Source organism: Carcharodon carcharias, chromosome 19, assembly GCF_017639515.1.
Source record: "Carcharodon carcharias isolate sCarCar2 chromosome 19, sCarCar2.pri, whole genome shotgun sequence".
Classification (NCBI taxonomy): domain Eukaryota; kingdom Metazoa; phylum Chordata; class Chondrichthyes; order Lamniformes; family Lamnidae; genus Carcharodon; species Carcharodon carcharias.
In genome coordinates this window covers 70,165,003-70,179,068 of record NC_054485.1, presented here as the reverse complement: position 1 = coordinate 70,179,068, position 14,066 = coordinate 70,165,003, and the positions used below count along the sequence as shown (strand labels likewise).

General features: G+C 41.9%; 1 long non-coding RNA gene across 1 annotated transcript; it reads left to right on the top strand.

Moving 5' to 3' along the window:
* Window positions 1-398: 398 nt before the first annotated feature.
* On the top strand, window positions 399-8,831 carry LOC121291438. Its single transcript, XR_005946003.1, has 2 exons — window positions 399-649; window positions 8,526-8,831. It is a non-coding gene; the product is annotated as an uncharacterized LOC121291438 (long non-coding RNA).
* The last annotated feature ends 5,235 nt before the right edge of the window (window positions 8,832-14,066 follow it).

The window sequence follows — 14,066 nt, the reverse complement described above, 5'->3', positions numbered from 1 at the left end:
CTTGGGCTCGCGCTTTCTCAGATTCGAACTCCCGAACGCTGGGCGCCAACCGCTGCTCCACGCATCAGAACTACAACTCCCATCAGGCACCGCGGGCTGTTTTTTTCCCCGCCCGATTCCTCTGCCATCCGCACTGGCGATTGGGCTCCATGCACTATGGCTAATGTAGTTCCGATCGGGCGCTTCTCCAAGTGTCTGCGCAGAACCGCAGGACTCCGTACAGTCCCGCCTCTCTTCTATGACAAAAACAGAATTACCTGGAAAAACTCAGCAGGTCTGGCAGCATCGGCGGAGAAGAAAAGAGTTGACGTTTCGAGTCCTCATGACCCTTCGACAGAACTTGAGTTCGAACTCAAGTTCTGTCGAAGGGTCATGAGGACTCGAAACGTCAACTCTTTTCTTCTCCGCCGATGCTGCCAGACCTGCTGAGTTTTTCCAGGTAATTCTGTTTTTGTTTTGGATTTCCAGCATCCGCAGTTTTTTTGTTTTTATCTCTTCTATGACTGGCTGTTCTGTGCGATTGACATGAACATTGTGGTTGGGATTGCAAAGTGTTTCTGTCCCCGATTGGCTGTGAGAGACATCAATCAGAGAGTCCACCCACAGCTGCTTCACTTCCTTTAAGGACTGAAAACCAAGTGAGGAGATGGTGAGCGAAGGAACGGAATTTATAATAATTACATCACATAATATCCACACTAATGTTCAGGGTGAAGGAAGATTCTTGTGATGTATGATCTCTGGATAGTGTCCTGGTGGTGGAGGGAGTGGGTATTGAGTCTAATAGTAGTGGCTCTGATCAGGGGATCGGCTGTGTTCCTGATCCTGTCCGGACTCTTCAGTGTTGTAGATGTTCCCATCCATGTGAATGGTGAATATTCCATCACACTCCTGACTTGAGCCTTCTCGACAGTGGGGAGGAGTTGAGTGATCTGGAGGGGAGTTCTCCCAGCATCTCAGGAGGAGTCTGGGTTTGATTATCCACTCACTATTGTTAGCTGAAGACACTTTAATATTGGGTCTTGCACTCATGAGCTGAACTCCAACATGGTTGAGAATGGAGTCACCTTGCCCTGTTACTGGACTGGTTGTTCACAATTCTCGACAAGATGTGATAGGATTACAGAGCTTTGCTCTGATCTGTTAGTTGGGGGCTGTTTAGCTCTGTTAGTCTTGGTGTTTAGCCTGGACTCCAAACTATACCCAATGCTGCTCCTGAAATGCCTCTCTGGTGTTTTGATGATAATCATGGAATGAGGGCTGTGCCGGGCTGTGAGATTGTGATGGAATACAATCCTGCTGCTGCTGATGGCTCACTGTACCTCATGGATACCCAGTTTTTGGATCTGTTGTAAGTTTGCTTCCCTAGATGATTAACATGGTGAAAGGAGGGGAGTGGGAGTTTTCACTGAACTTGTTTGACTTGAAGCCATGAGACTCCATGGAGTCAATATGGAGACTTCCCCACCTGCCAGTGCGATGGGACATACCCAGGGATGGTGATGGAGGAGTCTGGGATGTTTCCAGATTGATACGATTCAGTGTGTATCACTGCTACTTGACCAGTCTTTGGGGCAGCTCTCCTCACTTGGGTACTTGTCCACAGACCTTGGGAAGAGAGACTTTACAGATTTCACTGGGCTGTGATCACAATCTTATTCTGACACAATGCCAGGATTATCCAGATCAATTTCATTTTCCTCTTACTATTGGACTGTGTTGTGATGGTTTATTATTGTTTCCTCAGCCACTTCAGAGGACAATTCAGAGTCAACCATGTTGTGTGGGACTGGAGTCACATGTAGACCAGACCAGGCAGTTGTAGCAGGTTCCCTTCCCTGAAGGACAATATTTGGGTTTTTAGGACAACCTGAAAGTGTTCATGTTTTTGTGTTGATTCTATTCTGCAGATTCCAAAATTTATTAAATTCAGTTTCACAACTGTTATGACACAGCGGTTGGTAAAGGCTGAGTTGTTTGAATCCCAGAGGGAAACTTGAACAACTGTCATAACTTATATTTTCAATTAGTATGTTTGAGATGCAACTCTGAATTCAGGAATAAAACCAGCAAACCTCAAGAGTTTTTTTATATAAACTAAATTAAACATTTATTAATTGAACAACAAACTTAAACGTGTCTACAAATTATTAACATAATAACTTTTAAACAAATCCCCAAATTAATCACCCCCAGGTAAATCTTCACCAAGGCAACAATAACCTATAGACTTTAAGCAGACACCAGGCAAAGCACATTTGACCTTACGATTTCAAAATTTGGTTTCTTTGCATAAACAGTCATAGGCTTACAGGCTGGTTGGATCTTAAATGCCTCTGACCTGCACACACAAAACTCCAGTCTGTTTTATACCTAGATTTCCCTTTGAATGTAAAGTTCCCATTGTTTTTAATTTTACCTCTCCAAACAGTAAACCTTTTCATTCCACCAATTTTATTGGTGAGCTGAAAAAATAAACACATTGCTTGGCGTCTGCAAGATTTTACCCATTCCTTTGAATGGTTTATTCAACAAATGCAAATTGCAATTTTGTTCAGATTGGCAGTTGCCTCCCACCCCTTAAAAACACTCGTTTGTGGCTCTCCAGTCCCTCCTTTCCCCCATCCCACTCCCACTATCGCCACGAGATGATGGTCACTTAAAAAATAAAACTGCCTTGCCCCCCCCGGGTATAGTTTTGGTATTAAATCAGTTTTGGTAGCACAGAATTAAATATTGCTGTAAAGTTGCATTTATCTAATTAACATCTCAAAACTACAATACATCATAGCACCCAAACTAGCTGATTTTAATCCAATTGAACCACACTGGACGCACCCACAGATGCAGAGCCTATCACAAGTCCAATTAAAAATAATTTCCAATAATATTATAGAGATTAATATATTCAGGACAACAACATAGAGTGATTGGTGCAAATGGGGTGAGATGAAGAGGGATGAGAGGAGGCTCTTGTGAAACACAAACACCAGCATGGACCAATTGGGCTGAATGGTCTGTTTCTGCACTGTAATCCTATGTATGTAACTTTCCATAGTTGGATTTGAAGTCTCAATCTCGGGATTGTTACTCCAGCACCATAGCAATTTGGCTGCAAGACCTGGAGACACATTTATTGAAATGTCTTTCAATTTCTTCTCTAAAGATTTTACCTGAAGGCCTCGGCCTTTCCCAAAAGCCTGGGCTTGGATTTGATAGTTTTATCCAGAAAGATTGTGTTTTCATTGACATGTTAATGTATAATCAATCTATATATGTTTGTGTAAGTAAGTGCAGTTTCAGCTGAAACTGCTCAAACAAGGGAATCTAGTTGAAAACAAAAACAGAATTACCTGGAAAAACTCAGCAGGTCTGGCAGCATCGGCGGAGAAGAAAAGAGTTGACGTTTCGAGTCCTCATGACCCTTCAACAGAACTGCTGAAGGGTCATGAGGACTCGAAACTTCAACTCTTTCCTTCTCCGCCGATGCTGCCAGACCTGCTGAGTTTTTCCAGGTAATTCTGTTTTTGTTTTGGATTTCCAGCATCCGCAGTTTTTTGTTTTTATCTTTGAATCTAGTTGAAACCCTGATAAGGTCCCTGGGACAGCACATCATGGCCTTGTAGAGTCTGGCTGAATGAATAGAGAGTTGTTCAAAATCAGATAAAGGAACAATGTGAAGCACCCCATTGTATTCCGGTCTGATACTGAGGCCAGATGGCTTTTGGTGGAAAGATGTAAATAAAAGGCAATCAAATTTATCTAGCAACAGGTAGAACCACTCATAGAACAATAATAGCCTGACTCTGAAATGGGGTGATGATCATTCAGAGGTTAAAAAGAAGGGTTTGTAAGGTTTTATTGTGAGTCAGATTGTGGAGACTCCAGAGTGTGAACCATCTGTCAATGTCCACAAGTGGGTTTGAGATTGAAACCAGAGAGCTGAGAGGGTGAATGTAACTTACACTTGAACAGACTCTGCAATTGGCTGAAGTTGCAATCATTATCCTCACTTTGTTAATGACATCTTTTCTTTCATAAACTTTCTAAAATTTACTGTCCAAAGAATCCTGTTTTACCAGTTGGTTAAGTCTCGTATGAACAAAATTAGAGATCACACTCCACATTTATACAATTAAACCAAATTAGAAATCACTAACAGTGAGAATTTTAAATGTGAGGCACTGGGGGACTGGGAACCAGTGAGGGTCAGTGAGCACAGGGGTAATAGGTGTGAGAGTTAGGATAGAGATGGCAGAGGTTTAGCTGACCTGAAGTTTATGGAGGGTGGAAGATAGGAAGCTGGACAGGAGAGCAAAGTCTAGTCTAGAAGCATGGATGAGGATTTCAACAGCAGATGGATGAATGCACGGGTGGGGATGTTGAAAACGGGCTACGTAACAGAGGGGGAAGTAGGTGATCTTTGTTATGGAGAAGGTTTGGGGCCGGAAGCTCAGCTGGAGGTTGAAGAGGATGACATTGACCAATTGCTGGAGATGAGAGTGGAGAGGACAATCGAGAGGAATTTAAGGAATGTAGGAACTGGAGTGATTCCTTGAGCCTGTTACACCATTCAATTAGGTCATGGCTGATCCATATCTTAACTCTATCTACCTGCCTTGGCTCTGTAATCCTTAATCCCCTTGTCTAACAATAAACCTATCAATCTCAGTGTTGACATTTTCAATTCACCCCAGCCTGAACAGATTTTTGTGGGGAGAGTGTTCCAGATTTCCAGCCCCCTTTTTGTGAAGAAGTGATTGCTTTTAATTCATTTCTCTTAACTTAACCCAAACTACCTGTTCTATCGGCATGGCATGTTCTTATTAACTGGAATGCTCAGGATCTTACAATAAGAGCCCTGTACACAATATATTGGTCAATGTCACTGTGGGCTGGTACACTTTCTCCATCAGTGGGTTTATAATTCCCAGTCGCAGCAATGTGATAATGATCCGATCATCTGTTTTGGTGACGTTGATTGTAAGATCCGTATTGACCAGGACATCAGCAATAACTCCCCTGCTCTGCTGCGACTTAGTATCATGGGATCATTTACATTCACTTGGTTTAATTGATCTGAAGATGGTACCTCTGACATGTAATTTAGAAAGCTAAATTAAATATTTATTAACGAAAGAAAAGATTTGAAGCACATAGATAGGTCTACAAATTACTACTATAATAACTTCTAAACCCCTTAATTAATCTGGCTCCCAGTCACACCCCTGTTAAGGCATCAGTAATAAAATAGACTTAAACAGACTCAGGCAAGTCACCACAATACCCTGGACAGCAGAATTCAAAGTGGCTTTTCCCAGCTTCAGTTTCTGTAGACAGCAGGCTTAGTGCACAAATACTAGAGGTGTTTCACACTTCTGTTAGATCTTACATAGCCTGATTCTCCTTTATATATGTTTCTCCCTTTTAATATAAATCCCATTGTTCCCATATGTCTTTGGAACTTTACCTTTCTCATAATATAACCCATTTCATGGTGCTAATATTATCAGTAACTTTTGGCAAAAAATAAACACATTGCTTGGCCTAGCTTCTCTGGCTAGGTGTGACATCCTACCATCTCTTTGAAATTCAAACTACCCTAATTTATCTAAAAAATGTAAATTCTCCTCATCTCACATTCTAAGACTTCAGCCATGTTTACGTATTGAGCATTTCAAACCTCGCTCCTTTTGATGAGTCAAAGCCTCCAGACCAGCTGTCTCCAATTCAGTTAAATCACACACACACACAGAAACTATCCAAAACCCACTATTAACCTATGTTTACAATAAATCACAATATTATGAGAATTATACTTTTGTGACAATTGCTAGAAGATTTAAATTATGAGGACTGGTGCATAGACCAGCCTTGTATCCCCTTCACTATAGTATGTTAAGGGACCATATTTTGAAGTGTTAAATTATTGAAGGAATAGATAGGAGAGATAAAGAGAAACTAATTCTGGTGGGCGAGTCCAGAAGATTGAATATCCCTTAAAATTAGAGTGAGGCCTCTCATCTCTGCACCTCTTGTTAATTCCCTCTTTCTGATTTTGTCTCTCTCACCTTATTATCTCTCACTCTTTCTGCATATCTCTCTCCCTCTCTCTCTCTAGCTCTCTCACTTACTTATTTTCTGCCACTTCTTCCTGCATCTATTATCTCTCTCTCTCTCTCATGAGTGTGGTGTACAGAGCAGCGTGAGAGGTTGGTGAGTACGGGAGTGTCATGTACGGAGCAGTGAGAGAGGTTGGTGACCAGGAGATGTCATGTGAATCTGTACCTTGGAAGTGTGGAAAACAAGATGTTACCCATCGACTGTAACAGGATATAGATAGACTAGTGGAATGGACAGACAAGAGGCACATACAATTTAATATGTGTGATGTGTGAGGTGATGTATTTTTTCAGAACGGATAGAGAGAGACAATAGAGACAGAATGACACTGTTCTAAGCAGTGTGCAGGCACAGAGGGATTTGCTGGTACATATACATAGATGTTTGTAGCTGGCAGGATGTATTGAGAGTATAATTCGCAAAGTATAGGGGATTTTGGGCTTCATATTTAGAGGTATTGAGTACAAAAGCAGCTAAGTTATGGTCAACCTATACACAACAGTAATTAGCCTACAAATAGAATATAGTGTCCAGTTCTGGGCTCCATAACTTATGAAGGATGTGAGGGTCCTTGAGATGGTGCAGAAGAGATTTACCAGAATGGTTCCGGGGTGAGGGATTTGAATTACAAGATTTGGTTGGTGAAGCTGTTCTCCTTGTATCAAAGGGGATTGAGGGGAGATTTGATAGATGTATACAAGATTATGACAGGTCTAGATTAGGTAGACAAAGAAAAGCTGTTCCCATTAGCTGGAACACTAGCCACGCAGGCTCTGCTGGGGTCCATTCCAAGTGTTCACTAAACCAGCAGTGCAGGTCGTGCTTGACTGGATGTGACATTCATAGAAATGAGGAGGCAACAGAAAGGGAAACACCTTTTTCCAAGGTTTTTACCAGAAAACAGAGACACTCCCTGTGGTGTGTGATTATAAAAGCAGGAAACACTCCGAGACTAGATACAGAACATTTCTACACCAGCATTCTGAGCCTGACTCTGAGGAACTCCTCTGAAGATGATGAAAGGACTGGTCTTGGTGCTTGTAGTTCTGGTACTGACTCAGCCCAGTCCCATCAGGGGCTGGTCGAACTCTATAGGTACAGATCTGCATATTTCACTGATCTCTCAGCAGCCAGTGCTCTTCAGTTTCATTTTTTAAGCAATTTTTTTTCATGTAATAGTTTGGTTGGTTTTGTAAAGGTGATTATGAGATAAGAAAGATTGAAGAGTTTAATGTAAACCAGTTCCACAGGTAAATCCTCTGATAGTTTAGTCACTATCTGAGTGGGTCATGGGGATGGTGGATGTTGAGAGCTGATCCAAACAGACCAACAATGAAAACAAATTACTTGGTAGGGCTGATTTGTTAGACCATACCCAGAGCACTAATCCAGATGGGAGACTCTGTCATTGCCCTCAGTACCCAGGGATTACAGAGGGGGAATTCACAGTTGCTGCTCCTGATCACTGCTACCTGCTGCAGAGTGAGAGAGTGTGGACTGTGTGTGAGGACAGGATCGGGAGTTCCTTCAGTCCCTTTCCCCCAAACTCACTGTCCAGTCTCCCAGGTGAAGAATGGATAATTGGGAGTCAACTTTTCATTATATGAGGGGAGGGGAAATGAGAGTAAAACGATTTCAAATAGGGTTATTTAAATGGATTAACACTGCAGCTTTCATAGATATGGGGATGTGAGAAGATGGATTAAGTAGATGTGACAAGGGATGAAATGATTCATTGTCAGTAACTGGTGTCAGTTTCTGTCTCAGTCAGGAGTTGAGTGAACAAGCTGTGGGTTGATGTCCCACTCCAATACACACAGCCCAGCACTGCGGGAGTGCTGCACTGCTGGGGATGTCATGTTTTGGATGAAACAATAAACAGACTTTGTTGACCTGTTCATGGGACAGGGAATATCTGGTATAATATGGGAGAAGCTGGAAGTTCTCCCAGTGTCCTGGACCAACATTACTATCTCCACCAACATGTCCAGAAACTCTCCATCTGTCAGGTGTCAGTTGTGGAGCTTTGTTCTAGGTCCTAGAGGTCAGTGTTGTGTTGGACAGAGCTGTGTGTTGAAGCAAGCATGGAGACAGCTCCTAGCTTGAACCCTTTACTGTACATTTGTACATCGTTCTAATTAATAGACTTATAGTTAACCTATTTAAGATTACAAAGACTTTTCTAAGACCTACTAAACTGTAACCAACACTCTACAATACTCTCAGTTCCTCCCCAATCCAATCCAGCTCCCAATTCTCTCTTCCGGTAAGAGTTAAGGTTGATATCTGGCCCAGAGTCAGTCGCAGAAACAGTGACAGACTCAGCTTCATGTTTTCTTATTGTTCTCTGTTCCTCAGTGTATAGATGATTCATTCAATACATTCTTCGTTTTGAATTTCAGTGCCCAAGGACATGTGCAGAGAATTTGGAGGAACTTGTCATTCCGCCTGTCAAAGTACCGACATGGTACTTACGAGACTAAGAACTTCTTATTGCCATGATCCAAAAAATAAATATTGTTGCAAGCCAAGATCGGAGATCTAGTGATGGATTGGCAGCAGCCCGAGCTCTCCACATTCTCAATGAATGAAACCTTTGTTCCTGGGAAACAGGCTCTGTTTGATTGTTTCACTCTCCTAAGCCCTGACCCTGTATTCCTGCTGTCTGAATAATGGGCTGTAATCAGAAATAAAACTGACTGCATTGATCACTGCTTCATACCCCTGTCTTGTTTCGTTTTAGGATCAGTGTGTCTGAAAACAAGGCGTCCAGGGTGGAATGAGGCTGGGAGCAGATGTGGGAATTCCAGAAATTGGGAAGGGGAGGCCAGTGCAGGGAAACACTGAAAGTTCAGAATAATCATTCAGATATGGACCGAGATAAGACAGGAGTCCCGTAGTGTCAGCACTCTGACCATTCACGGTTCAAGATATCTTACAAATACCGGGATGTGTAGAAGGAGGTGAGGGTCTGGAAGTGGTTTAAGGCTACGGGGAAACTGGTTCAGGAGCTGGAGAGTTGATTCAGGGGCTGGGGAAGGTTTCACAGGGAGGGTAAGAGGTTCAGCAGGCAGACAAGGGTTCCGGGGCAGAGCAATGATTTCAGCTGATAAAGTGGTTCGCGGACTGGGAAAGTAATTCAGGGGGTGGTGCAGGGGTTCAGTGGGTGGGAAAAGGGTTCAGTGGGTGGGAAGTGTTTCAATAGGAGGGGAAGGGTGAACATATATGAGGAAAGGCTCTATTGGGTGGGGAGATATTTTGCTGGTTTGGGAAAGGTTTCAATGGATGGGGAAGGGGATCAGGGGGAGGGGAAGAGTTTCAGGGGGAGGGGAAGAGTTTCAGTTGGTGGGGAAAGGGATCGGGGGAGGGAAAGAGTTTCAGTGGGTGGGGAAAGGGATCGGGGGAGGGGAAGAGCTTCAGTGAGTGGGGAAGGGGATTGTGGGGAGTGGAAGGGTTTCAGTGGAAACGATTCTGTTCCCAGCCTTGGGACTTAACTGTTTCAAAACTGAATCTATTACAACAGAAATATTATGAGTTATTTGCCGCCGTGGCTTAGTTAACACTTGCATCTCTGAGTCAGGAGGTTGTGGGTTCAAGTCTCACTCCAGAGACCTGAGCACTGAAGCTGACACTCCAGCGCAGTACTGAGGGAGTGCTGCACTATCAGAGGTAAAATATTTCAGATGAATTCCCTCTTGGCTGACTGAAAAAGATCCCAAGACACTATGTCATGGAACAGCAGGGAAGGAAATCCTGATGTCCTGGTCAATATGGATCCTGCAATTAACATCACAAAAACAGATTATCTGGTCATTATCACAGTGCTGTTTGTGGGAGCTTGCTGTGCTCACATTGGCTGCCACGTTTTCTAAATTACAACAGGGAGCACACTTCAACAGTAATTCCCTGGCTGTAAAGAGCTTTCAGATGTCTGAGTTCATGAAATTGATACATAACTGCAAGTGTTTGTTTCCTCGGGAAATGTTATACTTCCTGTGAACTGGAAATTATAAACCCGTTGAAGGAGAGAGTATACCAGCCCACAGTGACAACGACCAATATATTGTGTACAGGACTCTTACTGTAGGCTCCTGAGTGTTTCCATGAATAGCAACACACCATGCTGACAAATCAGTTAAATCAAATTACTGCAGATACTGAAAATCTGGAACAAAAACAGAAAATGCTGGAAAAACTCAGCAAGCCTGACAGCATTTGTGGATTTGTGAAACTCTGAAGAAGTGTCATATGCAATCAAAATGTTCACTATGTTTCTCTCTCACAGATGCTGTCAGACCTACTGACAAATCAGTTAATCTGGGTTAAGTCAGGAAGTGATTTATTGTGGGATATAAATCTATACAAAAGATTGATAAAAACAGCAGACAGATAACACAATATTCAGCAATGACCAAATGCAAGATATTTCCCAGAACATGAAATGAACCTTGGATCAGTGTAACACAAACATATCACACCATTAGTACATCAATGTTTTACAGGCTAAGGGAACTCAGATCTGTGAACACTCACCCCACTCCCTCACCATACTCTGGTTATTAGTCCTCTCAGACAGGAGACTGGTATTAGCCAAACATTGTCACCTGAAGAGTTTTTGTCTATAATTCACATCACCAGTGAAAACAGGGTCCAGTTCTGCACCATTCTTATGGTGCCCCCAGTTCGCACGTGCTTTTGCAAATGCAGTTGCTAAAAACATTGTTTTTCATTTTTGGGATCACTTCTGTTCAGCAACTTCATCTCCACTAGAGTCTACCTCCTGTAATAAAACATCTTTTTATTTCTGCTGGACTGTGGATTAAAATTTCAATGGCTGCAGTTTGAAAAGTATGTCTACTGGAACAAAGTGATGGATATATACAATGTTGCTGTCCTGGATCAGAGTGTGCCATGAAAGGCAGGATGATGCCGAGGAGGAGTCTGGTCTAACCGGGAACCGCCTGGCAAAATTTTTAATTGGCTCTTGACCAGATGACCAGGGTTTGTTTGAGAGCAGTGTAGAAGAAAAAAGCTCCTAGCCTGAAAAAAGAAAAGACCTAAAACCTCTTTTTCCTGTGTGTATAAAATTCCATACTTCTACAATAATAGCTAGCTGTTTTTTCTCTCTCCTCATATCTCTATAACCTGCTCTCTCTCTGTCAAGAGGAAAAAGGGAAAATCACCATTAGAGACATTGAAAAGTAACTGCTCAACCAGTGAACTAAAGACTGAAAGTGCTGGAAGACCACCTAATGCCATCAACAAAGAACTGAAAGGAAATTGGAAGGCATCGATCAAAATCAATCCACCGAATCCTATACTCCGGAATGGGTGCTATTGAACTGTTTTATCCCACCCTAAAAATCCATGTTTTTGCGTGTCTTGTATGTGTGTATAGGAATTTAAGAAGGGGTAGAGTTTAGGTTATAGAGTTAGAAATTAGCAGTTCATATTTCTTTCTTTTGTCATGGGTTAAAGACAATTTGTTCAATAAACAGTTATTTACTTATTAAGTTTACAAAGCTGGTGCTCGTATTCTGTGAACCTAAATTAAACAATTATGTGGTTGATCCAACTTTTCACATTTGTTGCAGCTTGGGGAGCAATGGGGCTGGATATTGCAGTGCACTATCCCCAGTGAGACATGACAAAGTTTGGGGGCTCGTCCTGGAATATGTTGGAACAAAAGACAATGACGATTTGGGTGTAGATTTAGTAAATATAAAAGTTAAAAAGAAACACCACATTTGTACTATCAAAAATAACACAGCATTGGAAACTATTAAAGCTTTCCTGCAAGTAGCAGAGATGTCCCTGATGATTTTCCAAGGGATCCCAAAAGCCAGATTAATTGAATTGGCAAGTTAATTAAGAGTAGGATGGCCTGCCAAAGCTAAGAAGGCAGAGATAATCGAAAAGACGGCACAGCACTTAAAACTGGAAGGAATACCTGAGAGATCGAGTTCTGCAAGGGGTGATTTATTGGAATGGGCTCAAATTCAGCTGCAAATTAAAAAATTGGAACTAGAGGTAGCAGAAAAGGAAAGAAAAAGGGCTTTCTAAAAGGAACAGGCAGAATGACAGGAGAAAGATAGAAAACAAGAAAGGAAATAGAAATGGTGAGGTCAGGCAAGGAGGAAAGAGAAAAAGAGAGAGAGATTGAATTCCAAATTAGAATGCTGGTAATTAAAAAGGAGACACCAGTAAGAGAGGCAGGACTTATTTCCAGATCATAACCCAGTGGGGCGATGTTTAAATTTGTATAAGCTCTTCCAAAATTTGAGGAAAGAGATGTTGAAGCACTCTTTCTTTCATTTGAGAAGATAGTTAAACAGATGGACTAGCCAAAGGAAAACTGGACATTGCCCCTGCAGAGCAAATTGACAGGTAGAGCGCAGGAAATTTATGCTTCACTGTCAGAGGAGGTTTCTAGGGATTATGATGTGGTGAAAAAGCCATTTTGAGCACAAATGAGTTGGTCCCTGAAGCACACAGACAAAAGTTTCAAAATTTAATGAAACAGCCTGGGAAAACTTACATTGAATTAAAAAGGGTTAAGCAAGGTAATTTTGATTGGTGGATATGAGCATTAGGAGTTGAAACTACCTATGAAGTTCTCAGAGAGACCATTCTCTTGGAAGAATTTAAAAACTCCATACCTTCTGTAATAAGAACCCATGTGGAAGACTAAAGGGTTGCAGCTGCCAGGCAGGCAGCAGTTATGGCTGACGATTATGAGCTGATCCATAAAACTTAACCTTTCTTCCATCACCCCCATAAATTTGAGAAGGATAGAAAGTGGGACAGTGAAAGGAAGGCAAGTAGCCAGGGTAAAGAATGGATAGCCGGGATTCCCTTGAGATCTCCCCAGATCAGGCAGGAAGGTACTGAGGGTGGAGATGAAATTCAATGGCCTAAGTATTTCCATTGTAATAAAGTGGGACCCATTCGTTCAGAATGCTGGAAGTTGTGAGGGAAGGCCATGGGAATTATGGGAGTTCGTAAGAATGAACCTGAAAGGAAATTCAAAAAGAAAATGCCACGGATCAAATTGTAGCTTTAACTACAAAAGAGGGACTGGAGATAAACACTGCTGTGAATGCAGATGAAGTGAATAAGGTAGATGAGAGATAAAAAGGGTTTTTGTCTAAAGGGAAGGTAACCCCTTTTTCATCAAATGATGCAGCTAAACCCATAACTATATTAAAAGATACAGGAGTTACTCAAACTATTTTTCTGGAAAAGGGCTTAGTTTTCCCTCCAGAAAGTCCAATGAAAGCTAAAGTATTGGTAAATAGGATAAGTGGAGAGTATATGCCGATTCCACTGTACAAAGTGTAATTGGAGTGTGATTTGTTGTCTGGATCAGTGGTTAAGAAATTACCCATGGATGGAGTTTATTCATTCCTGGGGAATGATTTGGCAGGAGTGAAATTTTTTTTTATAATTACGTAAAGTCTGAGAGGGGCTAAAAAGATGGACCAGTTACAAGAACAGTTCCTAGTATTTTTCCAACATGGTGACCAGAGCAATGGGTAAACAAAGTCCATCACCAGAGGTCAAAGTAATACCATGAGCAAATGTTAGAATAGCCAAAACTTTCTTGAAGGATGAGCATAATTCAAAGGAAGTGTTTGGCATGTCTTCATTTATTGAGGCTCAGAAAGCAGATCCTGTGTTAAACAAGTTAGCACAGTCAGCTCACACTGAAGCTGAGGCTGAAGGAGTTCTGGGGTGCTATTACTTTAAAAACGGAGCTCTGATGAGGAAGTGGAGACACCTTCACAGACCTGCAGATGAGGAATGACTGGTTAATCGTCAGATAGTGGTACTGCCTGTTAGAGGGAAATTAAAAATGCTAAAAGAGAATACAGTAAAGATTTACTGAAAAAACCCTAAAATCTCCAGGCAGACATGGCTGCTAAACATATTAAGAGTTGAAG